The sequence below is a fragment of the Lutra lutra genome, chromosome 1, assembly GCF_902655055.1.
Source record: "Lutra lutra chromosome 1, mLutLut1.2, whole genome shotgun sequence".
NCBI lineage: Eukaryota > Metazoa > Chordata > Mammalia > Carnivora > Mustelidae > Lutra > Lutra lutra.
Genome location: NC_062278.1, coordinates 186,229,501 through 186,244,409, shown reverse-complemented (window position 1 = coordinate 186,244,409; position 14,909 = coordinate 186,229,501). Strand labels below are relative to the sequence as shown.

The following is a 14,909-nucleotide window of genomic DNA, read 5'->3' as shown; positions in this document are numbered from 1 at the left end:
CTAAAAGAGATAAATGGCCAGCAGAAAAGGAGATGACAGGTAACTCAGGGCAGAGCAAATGGACAGGGAAGGGTTTACCTCAGGACATATCAGGTTCCCCACTTACCTTGAGGAGAGTGCTCAGAGGTTCAAATGTGGGTGCAGCCCTGGAGAGGCCCTGCTGAGTGACAAAGTAGAGGTTGTGAAAGGGAAGAGATCCTGAGGGTTTCCAAACCCACTCCTTGGACTCCTTGCGTTCCGCCACACCAGCTGGGACCCCCACAGTGGCAAACCAGAGGCACAGGCACAAAGGGAAAACTGAAGTACCCCCGCCAAAATTACTCAGATTTTTATAAGTAGAATTCCAGAAAAGAGTTATTTTATTTCAACATACATTTCAGTTTGGGTCATTTTTTAAAAATATTATGATATATTGGAGTGCCTGGGTGGCTCAGTCGGTTAAGCGTCTGCCTTCGGCTCAGGTCGTGATCCCAGGGTCCTGGGATTGAGACCCGCATCGGGCCTCCCTGCTCAGCGGGAAGCCTGCTTCTTCCTCTCCCATTCATCCTGCTTGTGTTCCCTCTCTCGCTGTGTCTTCTATCAAATAAATAAATAAAATCTTTTTTAAAAAATACATTACTAAAATATATATATAAACAGGGATGCCTAGGTGGCTCAGTTGGTTAAGCATCTGCCTTGGGCTCAGGTCATTATCCCAGGGTCCTCAGATGGAGTCCTGAATTGGGCTCCTTGCTCAGCAGGGAGCCTGCTTCTCCCCCTCCTTCCTTCTTGTGCTCTCTTCTTATTATATCTGTCTCTCCTCAAATAAATAAATATTTAAAAGAATATATATATATATATATATATATATATAGGCTGACACACACACACACAGTGGTTGGACTCTGACAGGTCCTAGGTATGACCTCTATCTAGAGTAGGTGACCGGCTTATTCTGGTTTGCCTGGGTTTTTCCCACATTTAGTACGTCCCAGGAGAGTTCTCAGCCCTGCACCTAATCGGGATGGTTGGTCATCCTGTTGAGGAAAAAAACTTGATTCTCAGATCTCCTTTTATAAAATGCAAATCTCTTCAGGCCATTTAAGACAATCCACCAATCACACGACAGGAGTTCTGACAGCTTTCTCACAGGATACCCCACTAAAACAGTCCCCACTTTAAGAACCCATAAGGAATAATTGGAAATCCAGACACATATGGGACAAAACTCCAGTGAGTGGGAAAGATCATTTGCACAAAAGCTTTCCATCTATTCTTTACTTACACAAGGAAATATGTTCCCGTTCAACTAGAAACTTACCGCCCATTCAGTCCTTAACCTTCCCTCCTAGATAGACAGGATTTTTCACTCAAGCAAAACTGCCTAGTGTGATGACAAAAACAAGAGTAATTCTCATTTGGCCTCAGTGGTAGGGACTATGGTTTTTTCAGTCTGATTTCCTCCGGAAGCTTGGACAAAGATTCAACTCCAAGGTCATCCCAGTGAACACCAGGAGGAGAGTGGGGAAATGAGGAAAAAGAATGAGAGACCACTAAAAAATGGGTGTCCTATCAAGCCAACTGTCACGGTGGGTGACTAGAGATTAACCCCATGGCAAACTCTCGAAATTGGTGTAGAATAACACCTTGGTCATCTCACCAGATGGGCAAGGGAGCTCAGGCATCTGTACATTGAACCTTTCATCACTGGAGGGGTGGGCGTAGGTTCCCTGGTACTCACCCCCACCACTTCCACAGCCAGAGACTCCCAGACAGATGAACAAAAGGGCTAACAGTAGGAAGCCAGAGTTGAAGGGCAAGGATATGGGCTGGGAACCAGCAGCGTCTGCTACGGCAAATCAATGATAGAACCCATGGGCCGCCATTACTCAGCGCTAGCCAACTGTTGCCATGAGGGAATGTAGCCAGCATTGTCAAAGCTTCTGAATTTTTAAAAGAAACCTGGAATCCAGAATTCTTATGGAACCTCCTCTGATTCACTATTGCTGATGATTAATTCAAATATATTTTTAAAAAACTCTCTAGAGGCTAATGGAGCTCCCTGTAGGCAGAATTCAACCACTGGGCACACAGTTCATATCCACAAATTTGGGTGAAGCCCCTTATTTCACAGATGGGGAAAGCAGGGCCCTAGAGGGAAGTTGTGTTAAAGACTGAATTGTAAACCCAGTTCCCCTTAAACTCCAGGCCAGGGTCTCCCCGACTATTGTGCTGCCCACACTAGCAAACTTCCCGCCCCCTCCGCACACCCATCCACAACAGGTGGCAACCTCAGGGCCATCCTCTGCTCAGCTCAGTGCACCGGAAGTCTGGTGCTGTCCAACATCTCATTGCAATACTTTGTATCCCTAGAAACTGGATTCCTTAGGATTCTCAACTTCACAAAAAGTTACACAGGGCTCATTTTGTCCTGGGTACCCTCCCAAGTACTTTACATATAATTCCCTTAATTCTCAAAACAACCCTCTGGTGTAAGGACTATGAATTTCCTCATTTTAAGCACAGAAGAAGAAGGCACAGAGAGAGTAAGATACCCGCCTACATTAGAGCAGGTTAGCGGCAGAGCTAGGAGACAATCCAGGCAACAGGCTCAGGGTCACCGGCCACTCCTTGCCTCTGAACTAACCATCTAGTTACGGTTTTTAATACCCTGATTGGTTCTTCCCCCCATTATAACAGGAGTTAGCCAGGTACAGGCCCATAAGTCATTTCCTGCCCATGGCTTATGTTTCTAATAAAGTTTTATCAGGGCACCTGAGTGCCTTGGTCAGTTAAGTATCGATTCTTGGTTTTGGCTCAGATAGTGTTCTCAGGGTCATGAGATAGAGCCCCCCCCCCATTGGGCTTAGGGCTCAGCAGGAGTCTGCTTGAGGTTTCTCTCCCTCTCCTCTACCCCCATACTCACACACACACACACACACACACATACACACTCTCTCTCTCTCTCTCTCAAATAAAAAATAAAATATTTAAAAATAATCAATCAATCAAGTTTTACTGGAATCTAGCTTCCCCCATTGTTTTACATATGCTCTGTGCCTATGGTTGCCCTATGAAGACAGAGTTAAGTAGGTGAACACAGACCATATGGCCCACAAGGCCTAATATATTTAGTCCTTGGCGCTTCACAGAAAGTTTGCTGACCCCTCTATTCTGGATTTGCCAAGCATTCCTGATTGCAGGTTTCTTGATTATGTTGCTTAATCATAATGCAGAAAATCCTATAATCCCCCCAAAGCCTGAGCATACGCCGTGATGAATTCACAGGTTAGAGTTCCAGAAACTGCAATTGTGCAGAATATGTCTGGGAATCTAGGAATCGACAAAAGTACCCTCAGAACCCTATTTAAGGAAAAGGATATCAAAATATGAGCTGTAAAAGAGGCAGACACCTAATCTTGGGCCCTGACCTGAGCAAAGGTCAGGATAGACAGAAATACCCAAATAGAGGCAGAGGGGAGAAACAGAACAGGAGGCAACTCTTGTAATCAGCTACCAAGAAGCATGATGCACTGAGAAATGGGGGTTCAAATACCGGCTCTACTGCTCACTCCTCATTTCTTAAGCTTCAGTTTTCTCACCCACAAAACAGGAAGAATAATCTCATTTCTTGGGGGGGTTAGGCAGATTAGCCAAGATTATAACGTGTAAGAAGTTCTCAGCACCCCACACGAGATCTGCTAACTATGATCCGGGGAATACTAGTAACCATGAAAGAAAAGAAATGGGTGATTATTTATATAGAAGCACACAGCCCCACAATTCAGCTGTCAAAGAGTAATAGGATGATGGCAAGGAATAAAAAGCAGTGTTTGGCATGAAGAGCCCACATCCAGGAATGATCTAACCACCCTCGTCCACTCCACGTAAAAAAGCAAAAGAGCATGTGCCACGTTTTCATCAAAAATAGTTCAAGCAAAAAAAAATAATGTGGGTAGGCAGAGGTAAGCTTTAATCACCTGGAAAAAAAATCACTTCAGTGAAACAGATTATTTATTCTTTGACAACGCAAGGTAAATGAAACTGTATAAGAAGTGGGAAGAAGAAAATTTACATTGTAATACTCCGAAAGAAAACAAGTTGCCTTGTCCCCTCTTAAACTTACAGTGAAAGTATTTACTGAATAGTATAAACACTTGCTGACAATCTGTCAGCTTTTTTTTTTTTAAAGATTTTATTTATTTATTTGACAGACAGAGATCACAAGTAGGCAGAGAGGCAGGCAGAGAGAGAGAGAGAGAGAGAGGGAGAAGCAGGCTTCCTGCTGAGCAAAGAGCCCGATGCGGGGCTCGATCCCAGGACCCTGGGATCATGACCTGAGCTGAAGGCAGAGGCTTTAACCCACTGAGCCAAACAGGTGCCCCGATCCATCAACTTTTAAATACGCTTTATCTTTACCATTTTCATGGCTTTTCTCTGAGATCTGAAAAAGGCCAGTGAAAGTTTTCTGGTACACTTTTTCCATGTATAGTGAAGCATACTGCTAGAAAGTACAACAAGAACCACTCATGATTTGAACTGCTTAAAGCAGCTGAATCATTGCAAAATGATTTCTTACTCTTAATTTGTTTCAATCAAACTTTTGACCTCGGGGCGCCTGGGTGGCTCAGTGGGTTAAAGCCTCTGCCTTCAGCTCAGGTCATGATCTCAGAGTCCTGGGATCGAGCCCCGAATCAGGCTCTCTGCTCAAGCAGGGAGCCTGCTTCCTCCTCTCTCTCTCTGCCTGCCTCTCTGCCTGCTTATGATCTCTGTCTGTCAAATAAATAAAAAACTTTAAAAAAAAAACAAAAAATAAAAAAAAAACAAAAAACAAACTTTTGACCTCTAAAACACTGGACACTTCTGTTTTGTTTTTTTTTTTTTTTTTTTTTTTTTTTTTTTTTTTTTAAAGGCAGTGAAAATGCAGCTACAATGAGAACACAAATGTATATAACAGAGCAAGCTTTTTTCTTTTTTCCCTCTCTTTGAAATACACTGAATTAATTTCACACATTTGGAGCAAATTACCAGACTATGTCCTCAATTTTTTATGTGTTATGGCCCCACTGGGCTAAGGCTGTATGGTCCCAGTCTGGGGGCACACGGTTTTCATTACTTAATCGGGATCTTGCATTTTAACTTGCCCATTTAAATGGATGCAATTAGTTCATTTGTGATGGCCTCAAATACCCTTATCTTTCCCAACTTACCAAAGAAGCTACACTACCCTAACGCTTTGAGCTTTGCCTCAATACTGAAAGGTTATTTGATGATGTCATGCCAAATGTTATTTTTACTGCCCAGCAAATGATTTTACCAACATACTGCTGATAAGGAAGCTTTTTTAAAATGCATTTATTTTAAACATATTTATTTACCCGGGACTTAAAAAAAAAATGATGAACAGGACCACGGGCAGGTAAGGTACAGTGTGCACACCATCCGATTGTTCATAGCATGAAGGATTAGAGATGGAGGGAACCTCAAGTGTGATCACCCATTTGACAAACCCGGAGAGCTAATTAACACAGCTCAGGTCAGTCTGGCGGCTGAGATGGGATCAGAACTCAGCCTTCCTGATTCCCCACCCCTTTTTCTCCACAGCTCCTCCTTCGTCTGGCAGAACCTTCCCAGAATATTATAGTAGGATGAACCAGGGCCAGAGCTGGCTCTGTGAGCTTTGCACCTCCCATTCAGGTCGCATATGGTCCCCCGGCTCTTTTGCAATGACTGAATTGATGGCATGGGCTCAGTCAGGTGCAACAAGGGAAGCCTGGAAACAATCCTCAGGCCACATCCGTTGCGGGTCCCCTACCGACGCTGTCGGCTGTTATAAGCACCAGCTGGAAGATGGATGCTGGTATTCCAGAAAGACCTTTTGAATCAGGCGGGGCTGTGACTGGCCCCACGCTGTGACAGAGGCATAATTATTTCCAATAACTGCCTAGGTTCCTTGGTGATTTCCAAAGGAAAGTGCTTCCTTCTTGCAACAAAACATACAGTGCTTCTTTGGGTCAGGGGATGCATTCTTGAACTTATTTCTTATGTAGGGCCCCAATGCCAAAAACTTCTGTCTGTTAATAACTTACCTAGCAGGACCAAAAGAAATACAATCTTCTATAAATAGTGATGAAGGATAATGTGACAACTGCGGATGTTTGCTCAGGATCTGTTTCAGAGGGCAGTGTTTACATCTGAAACAAGACGGGCCATTGGAGGCTTCTGGAAGGTATGCGCTCCAGAGAGAAAGCTAGACCTCTCAGGCTGAGACTGCCTGGAATCAGGAAGAGCAGAGCCTCCTGCAGGGAGGTGTTGAAGAGGCCAGACGCCATTCCGAGTCTGAATTCCAGGTCTCGCTTAAACCGGCTGTGTGTGTATTGAACAAGTCACACAGCCCCTCCAAAACTTGGTTTCTACGTGTGTGAAGTATGGGCTCCAGTGGGTCACGGTGGGGACGAGCATCACGTACTGTACCGAAAGCACATGGCAAATGCCTAGCACTTACAAAGACTCAGTAGACAAGGAATTATTATTTCTAGGTAGGGACCTGTTCTTTGAAGGGGCAAGTTATTCAAACTGAATGTTCTGGACTGATTCCCTGTGTTGATCAGGTTATGGTTGAAATATCCACTTGGCAGGTGTAGGCGTTTTCTAGCGTCTTCCCTGTGACTTGTAGCCTTCGTCCTGCTCGGTAAGCCTGCCTTGGAAATCTCCACTTGGCCGCCACACAGCTCTCAGGCCAAAGGGAAACCTCGCCCCACACATCCCCTCATGTCGTCATGTCGTCCGGAGGCAGCAACTCTGGGCCGACCCGTACCTGCACCTCTCCTTGCCTGCCGTGTTTTCTCTGCAAACCTCCCCATGGTCATTCATATCTTTTTCTCCGTAAGCTTCTGGGAGACAAAAGATTACCTTACGTTTCTTTGACCCCTCCCTAGCACCCAGCACATGTCCAAGAATTTTCTAGGTTGTCTGATCCCTTGCTAGGCACGGTGTGGTCCACAGACAAGCATCAGCAAGCATCAGCATTGTCACCTGGGAGCTGGACAGAATCTCAGGGTCCCCTCCAGATCTACCCAATCAAAATCCCATTCCCAAGGGATTCAAGAGCACAGGGGTGGAGAAACATTGCCCAAGTCTGCTACTTCCCAGACTTCAATCACTCACAGCTTCCCTTCAAAGAAAGACTTAGCCATTTTTTTCAGTACCACCTACACTCTGTGTTGCTAATATATATTTTTAAATGACTTTACATTGACATTATGTCTTGCTTAGTCTTATCCTAAGCAGTAATATCCAGTCTGTCAATAGTTCATTCAACAAGGCAGAAAGAAATACGTTTTTTAATAAGACTTAAAGGTCTAAGTGAAAAGAAAAAATCTGTGGGTATACATTAAAATAAATGCATAACCACCAAAGTACAATGATTCTCCGTCTATCATCTAAAATTAACTTATACAGGAGCGCCCAGGTGGCTCAATCGATTGAGCATCTAGCTCTTGATTTCAGCTCAGGTCATGACCCTGGGGGTCCCGAGATGGAGCCCTTCTTCAGGCTCTGCACTGGGTGGGGAGTCTGCTTGTCTCCCTCTCCCTAGGCCCCTCCCCTCTCCCCCCCGCTTCCGTGTGTGGGCACACACACTGTCTAATAAATAAATCTTTAAAAAATAAAATTAACTCATACACCACCAAGGGCACAACCTACCCCACTTGAGCAAACACAGTTCTAGGTTTTTTGTAGCTGAATTAGAAGACATCTCCCCAATTCCCGATCCTGTGTCTGGATCGGCTCCCACCTACTATGGTTGCTTTGTGAGGTAGACCCATTTGCCTGCAAAACACAGATGGTTGTAGTGGAAGGTGGGAGGCAGAAAATCTGGGTTCTGGCCCTGTACCATCCCTTCAGAACTTGCCAAATCACAGCCCTCTTCGGGGTTCATTTTTGTGGGTTCGCTGATTTCAAGGTTCCCTTCCATAGCTAACGATATGACATGATACATGAGAGCAGAGGCTCCAGTCAGAATGACTTTGGGGTGAAATTAAGTCTCCCCTACTAGCTAATTTCATTGAGTCTCTGTTTTCCTCATCCATAAAATGGGAGCAATAAATGGACACAACACCCCTATCAGAGGATTTTTGCAAGAATTAAGAAAAGGATAGCTGAAAAGTGCTGCAATTGAAATCTAGCACACAGTATTCAATAAAATACATAGTAATTAATATTTTTCTTGGCCTCAAAAGTAAGAAGAGCTAATAATTATGGTATATTTAATACGTAGCAGGCACTATGTGAAGCACTTTACACTTTTTCCTTTTAGCCTTACAATAACCCAGTGAGGTAGGAACTTTGGTTCTCCACATTTCATAGACAAAGAAACTCTGAGCCACTTGCTCAAACTCATGCATTTCATAAGTGGTATAACGGGATATGAGGGCAGGTCCTCTGACTCGAGAGTCAGTGTTCATAACCCCAACCCATCACCCTGCCTTCCTGTAGAATACTGGTCAACACATAGACTTTGCCAATGCAACAAATATTATGGGATCTTGACAGAGTAGTTCCCAGTGCGGGTGAACACTTGCTGAATGTGAGCCGGTCTAGTTACCATTAGCATTGAGAGGTCCATTACCCTTCAGTTATGGTGAAGACCTCCTTATTTTTTAATGCTTTTTTATTTTTTTTTTTTAAGATTTTATTTATTTATTTGACAGAGAGAGATCACAAGTAGGCAGAGAGGCAAGTGGGGGCAAGGGGGAGGCAGGCTCCCTGCTGAGCAGAGAGCCTGACCTGAGCCAAAGGCAGAGGCCTAACCCTCTGAGCCACTCAGGCGCCCCAAAGCTTTTTTATTCTTAAGTATAACATACATTTAAAAAATGAACGGGGGAAGGGGATGCCTGGGTGGCTCAGTGGGTTAAAGCCTCTGCCTTTGGCTCAGGTCATGATCCCAGGGTCCTGGGATTGAGCCCATCGGTCTCTGCTCAGCAGGGAGCCTGCTTCCTCCTCTCTCTCTGCCTGCCTCTCTGCCTCCTTGTGATATCTATCTGTCCAAAAAAAAAAAAAAAATCTTAAAAAATGAACAGGGGTACCGCAGTGGCTCAGCAGGTTAAAGGTCCCACTCTTGGGTTCAGCTCAGGTCATGATCTCAGCGTCATGACACCGAGTCTCATGCAGGGCTCCACGCTCACTGCTTAAGACTCTCTCCCTCTCTTTCCCTCTGCCCCTTTCTCCCCTCCCTCTCTCTCTCTCAAAAAACAAGAGGAACAAAATACAGATGTTCAGCTCAATAGTTATCTCCAAGTGAATAGCCATATATCCATCACTCAGTTGCCCCAGAAGCTCCTAGATACTTTCTCTCCCTCCTCCTCAAATATAACTGCTACACCAGGGGTTCTCATCCCCAATATATACATTTGGGGCTGGGTACTTCTTTGCTGTGGAGGTTGCCTTCCACGTGTGGGATATGTAGCAGCCTGCCCGGCTTCCACAAGCTAGAAGCCAACAGCACCTTCCCCAGATGGCAACAAAAAAATGGCAACAATTTCTCTAGATGTTGACAAATGTTCCCTTGGGGGCAAAATCACTCCCTGCTTAGAACCTCTGCACTATCATGAACTTTTTGGTAACCACTTTCTTTGCTTTCTTTTTGACTTTAACGAAGCATGCATCCTTAAATATTATCATTTCATCTTGCTTGGTAAAAGGAATTCTGTCTACTTTATTAAAAAGGTCTCTAATCATGCCCCCCTAAAATAACCTAGGGGGGCAGTGACCATATAATTTCTCCTCCAAACTGGAGGCACAGACATTACCCGGGATTGACCCCAGCAAGCCAGCATGATCACCCTACTTCTAGGGAACCTCTGCTGGGAGTGAACATTATTCTCACAGCCACACACAATTAGGGCCCCCTTACCCACTGGATAATTATATATGAAGTGGCAGAGGGTAATTAAAAGCAGCATATCCCCAAGGGCAAAGTAACATAGACCCAGATAAGTATCTCAAGGCTGAAGAGCTATGAAGCAGAAACCTCACTGCCTTGGCCCTTACAGAGGTGTATTCAAAGAATTTGCTGAAAGGCACCACTTAAATATCTGCTTTCACCACGTTAGCACAACAAAGTGATTAAAATACATGCCTTCCAAGATTCAAACATAAATGCTGAAAGGATCAAGATCACCCCTTATAAGAGGTTTAGGGTCTGTAGTGGATTTTTAATCAATATATATCTGCCTTTTTCCCTCAGTGTCATTGGAAAGTAGAGCAACCATTATCAATGTGACCTGCTGTGCACTGTGATCTCATAAGTCCTGACACTGACCATGTTAAAAGTGACAACTAAGGCTTTCCTTACATACACAAGAAATCATATTGATAGCCTATTTGCCTGAATATAATGCAGCATGTCCTCCATTCTTTGGGGCATCAAAGAAAACAGAAATCAGCTTTCACGGACTTAGACACTTGTACATTTCAGCAAATGTTGAGTTGACTTCCTTAGCATCCATTTCCCCTTTATCCAGCAACTGTCTTCATCTGGAGGTCCAGCCCTCTGGTGCCCATGGTCCATGTCATCTGGGTGAGACCCAACCACAAGGCAAAGCCCTCAGCCTCTGCAGAAGTCACTTGGTACATGGCTTTCCTACAAACCCATGTCCATCTGGCCAACTGTAACTGGTTTTGAGACTTTTTGTTAAACAACCGGGCAAAGGAGTCTTAGACTTCTTTATTGGACTTCCACCTGAAATTGTGTAATCTGGCAATGCTACCTACCATTAGCTAGCCACCCAACAAGGAGCGCCATACACAGAGGCAAGAAGAGGAAGACAGAGCTGAAGATGAGAAGAAAGAAATCAGATTCCAAAGTCATTGTTCAGCCCTGAGCAAGAGGCTCTTGAGACCAGTTCTAGGTATGTATCTTTTTAGTAACTTGAACTTGTATGTATGAGAAAAATTTATACATATATCCTGATTCCACTTCAACTGGGTGTTTGTCACTTACTAGGAAAATACACCTTGTGGCAGTAGCTTGTCAATTTTTTAGACAGCAACTCACAGTAAGAATTACATTTTATACTGCAACCTAGAATGTGCATGCGGCCCCAGATAGAGACTCAAAGTTTCCTGAAACAACAGAACACTTAATAACATAAGACGATGGTGATATTCTCCGTCCTGTTATACTTTTAAAAAAATTACTGGTTGTAGCCCACTAAATTGATTTCATGACCTTCATTTTAAAAAAACACTGCCCTGTGAGATTAGGTTAAAAACTGATTTCACTAGAAAAAGTGAGATAAGAAATATAACGATAATTTCAGTTACTGAGGAAAATAGGAGGTTTGGCCCCTAAATCAAGCATCTAGCAACAGAAAATTGCTACCTCAGCATTGCTTTCTGATCTACCCAGGACACATGTTGACCAGAAAAGGAAAAAAAAAATCTTAATGACCTAGAAATAAATGAATTACTACCAAAAAGAAAAAAGCATTTTCTAAAACAAAATAAAAACCATGTCTAAAAAGAGAGAGATGAGAAATACATTAAATAAGGAAAGAACCACCTAAATCCTGTTGCTGAGCCGAGTTACATGCTTTATTTATCTACAGGTTTAAGATAGCAATTTCAGTGAACCTCAGCAGTTACTGAGTATGTAAAAATAGTGTCTTCATGATAAGATCAGATCTCTGGGGCAGATGTAGAGGGAAGTAGGGACAGAGGAAGGGAGGGAGAAAAAGAATGAGAGAGAGAGAGAGGTCATTTGCAGTATAAACCTCAAGCCTTCACTTATGTGTGTATTGTGTGTAAAATAACTATGAAGAGTTCCTGAAATTTTAGGCAATTACTGCAGGCTGGATAAGACAGGGTATTTTTAACTCTTTTCCATGTACCTTATTTGTATTGTCACTTAGCCAAAACCTCCTTTTTGTCTTCTCAGAAGCACTGCAGAGTCTTGATTAAATCTGTGGCATCAAACGGAGATGTCGGATTCTCATGCTTGCTAGCAACAGAGGCAAGTGCCTGTGAACAATGCTGAGAAAACTTAGGGGCTTTCACACCCTTGAGTAGCTGTAGCTTTAATTCCTCCCAAATTATTCTAGATTATTAGTCCCCAGCACATGGGTTCTGCCTGTTTAAGAAGCCACGAACCGCCCTGCCACTACGATGAAAGTCTATTAATATCAAAGCAAAGTGACGTTGAAGGCAATCACTTACTGGCACATCCAGGAGAAGTGACTTCTGAGAATTTTCACAGGGAGAATGAAAACCAAACCCCACTATAAGGTATTTTAGGTAGACTTCTTCATCTTCCATCATTATATTTTTCAAATACATTCCACCTGCATTACTGAATTTAAGCAAATAAAGTGTTTGATTAATATTTGCAGATGTCATAAAGAAGCGATTAACCTCTCCTGGGTAAGAAGTCCTTGGAATTGCCTGAATTCTTCTGGCCCTCTTTTAGGAAATGTAAGCACTTTTCAAAGGCTGTGTGTGTGTGTGTGCGCGCGCGCACACACGCTTGTGCTTTACTTTTTATTATAAAATTCTCGGATATACAAAAAAAAAAAAAGAATCATAGACTTATCAATATAACCATCAACTAGTTTGTGACATTTAACGTAAAGATAACCCAAGTGTTTACCTTGGGTCAGTCGCCATCATGTTATTTAACTGAATGAAAAAAAAAAGAGAGGAGGTATTTATTGTTATTACTATTACTTTAATCATCATCATTAATGCCATCACAGCCCATCCCTGTTAGAGGCACTGTCATGGTTAACAGCCTGGCACCTGGAATCAGACCTCAGGGAAACTCCAAACGACCAACGTGACTTATGGCAAGTTCCTTAACCTCTCTCTCTGGGCTCAGCTTACCACTCCGTGGACTATTCACGATGCCTACTGGGGCGTCTGACACGCCAGAAGCTGTCAACCACCATTCTTAACAGCATGTGGATGGCAGATGAAAGTGCAGCCAGAGGAGGTTAAGTAAGGCGAAGCTGCTTTTCTTCTCCTCCAGATATTTGATTTGGAAGTTCCCTTTGGGACGGGGAACAGCATGTCCTGTATTGAAAATCCTGTACACATCCTCCAAATGGGTTGGTAAATTTCTGGGGCAAACACTAGTTAACCTTGAAGGATCAACCAGGTTTTCCCGAGAGACTGCTGCTGTAAGCACTCCAGAGTCTTTCTTCTGAAGGGGCCAGCTTCCAGAAGCACCCGTCTGGGTACCAGCAAGCCCACCAAGTTGGTTCGCAAAGTTCAGAAGAGTTGGTTCTGGTATGTTTACAAGTCCTAGCAGATCGCAGGAATGCTCGGGATAATGATTACCCCACCCAGGAGCGCCCAGCCCAACCCTCTCACATCTGGAAGGAAGCGGCCACACAAAGGAGAGCACGGGAGACCTCCTCCTTCGGCTGCTTTCTCAGGCTCGGGAAGATTCCCGAGGAGCTCTCACCCCTTCTGTCAAGAACACCAGCCACTGCTCAGCAGTATCGTTCGTAGCACAGGGCATTGGATAGATAGATGCAAAGGAAGAGTTTATCTTCCAGTCCAAACCGAATGGCATTTCGCAAAATAGCATCTTTGTATCATCTTTGCCCCCTCCCCGTGACCCAGACCCAGACACGCACGCACACACACACACGCGCGCGCCCCCGCGCGCAAACACACACACACACACACACACGAAGGTAAAAGGTGAAATACTCCAGAAAATAGAGGGCGAGCCACACGCACACAGCCTTTTCAACACAGGAGCGGCTAGAACCCGACACACCTAGTTAAGAAGGGCAGACGAACCAAGCCCTGGGTAGCCTCTGCTAACGCCGGGGATTTCCCCCAGTCCTTTCAGCCCTGCCTTGTGAAAGTCTCTGGGATTCATCAGCATTTCTCCCACCTCCCACGGACCCGCAACAACCAAAGCACATGGTCCCTGGCGGCGCGTCTGCAAACCCCACCAGCGCCAACGCCTCGAAACCGCCAAACTTCCTGTCTCCACAGCACCGAAGCGCCCAGAGCGCCGCGCCAAGTGCCCCCGAGGCTCGCGCGGAGGCCGCCGGCAGCCCGGGGGCGGGGTTTCCTGGCCGCCCGAGCGCCCAAGCCCCGCACCTCCGCTGGGGGTCTGCGGCCACGCGCGCAGCTCGTGGGCAACACGCGGAGCGGCCGCGCCCCCGCCGCGCGCTGGACTCCCCGGGGCGGTCGCCCACCTACCTGCTCCGCCGCCTCCTCCCTCCCGCGCTCGGGCGCCGCCGGCCGCTACTTTATTGTCTCGGTGGCTCACCGCGCGGGACCCGGGGACCCGGCTGTGCGCCAGCCCCGCGAACAACTCCGCGCCGCGCCGCGCCTTCCCGGGCGCCTGCCTTCCTCTTCCTCCTCCTCCTCTCGGCCCAAGCTCCCGCTCAGCACGCGAGCGGCGCAGCCCGACTCCCGGGCTCGCTGGGCCGCCAGCGCCCGCCACATCCCCCGGCCCGGGGCCGCTCGTCGCCCCCGCCGCCGCTCGCCGCGCGTCCTCGCCTCGGTCCACACTTACGGCTGTGCCGGGGCCGCCTGCCTCGCGTCCTCCCGTGCCTGCGTCCTGCCCGCCTGCTCTCGCTGTCAGCCCGGGCTCCCGGCTCCGCTTTCCCCCGCTGCCCCCGCCCCGCCGCCTCTCCGGGGACTGGGGCGGCCGCTGCCAATGAGACTCGACTGATGCGCTGTTCCGGCCCAGTCATTGTATTGGGAGGGGAGGAAGGGGAGGGGAGCGGGAGGAAGGGAGGGGGCGCCCTCGGCCCCCGCCGCGCGGCTGCCGGCTGCGCTCGCCTACCCCAGCAGAGAAGAGGCGCTGGTGCCAAGGGGCGCGGAGCGGCTGGCGCGGCCGGCGGTGGGGGGAGAGGGAGGGGCAGCAGCCCGCGCCTCCCCATCCCTCGCTCTGAGGCGGAAAAGCG

The 14,909-nt window shown here is 46.3% G+C and overlaps 1 protein-coding gene across 2 annotated transcripts in view; it reads right to left on the bottom strand.

Annotated features, from left to right (window-relative positions):
- FRMD4B (FERM domain containing 4B) overlaps positions 1-14,626 on the bottom strand; it is a 332,329-nt gene extending 317,703 nt beyond the window's left edge. Inside the window, exon 1 of one of the 2 annotated variants that reach the window (XM_047747015.1) lies at positions 14,516-14,626. The gene's annotated coding sequence lies outside the window, so the exon portion shown is untranslated. Of the gene's footprint in view, positions 1-14,196; positions 14,480-14,515 lie in introns of those variants that run through there. The other variant, XM_047747034.1, reaches the window with a different exon arrangement.
- Between the last annotated feature and the right edge of the window lie 283 nt (positions 14,627-14,909).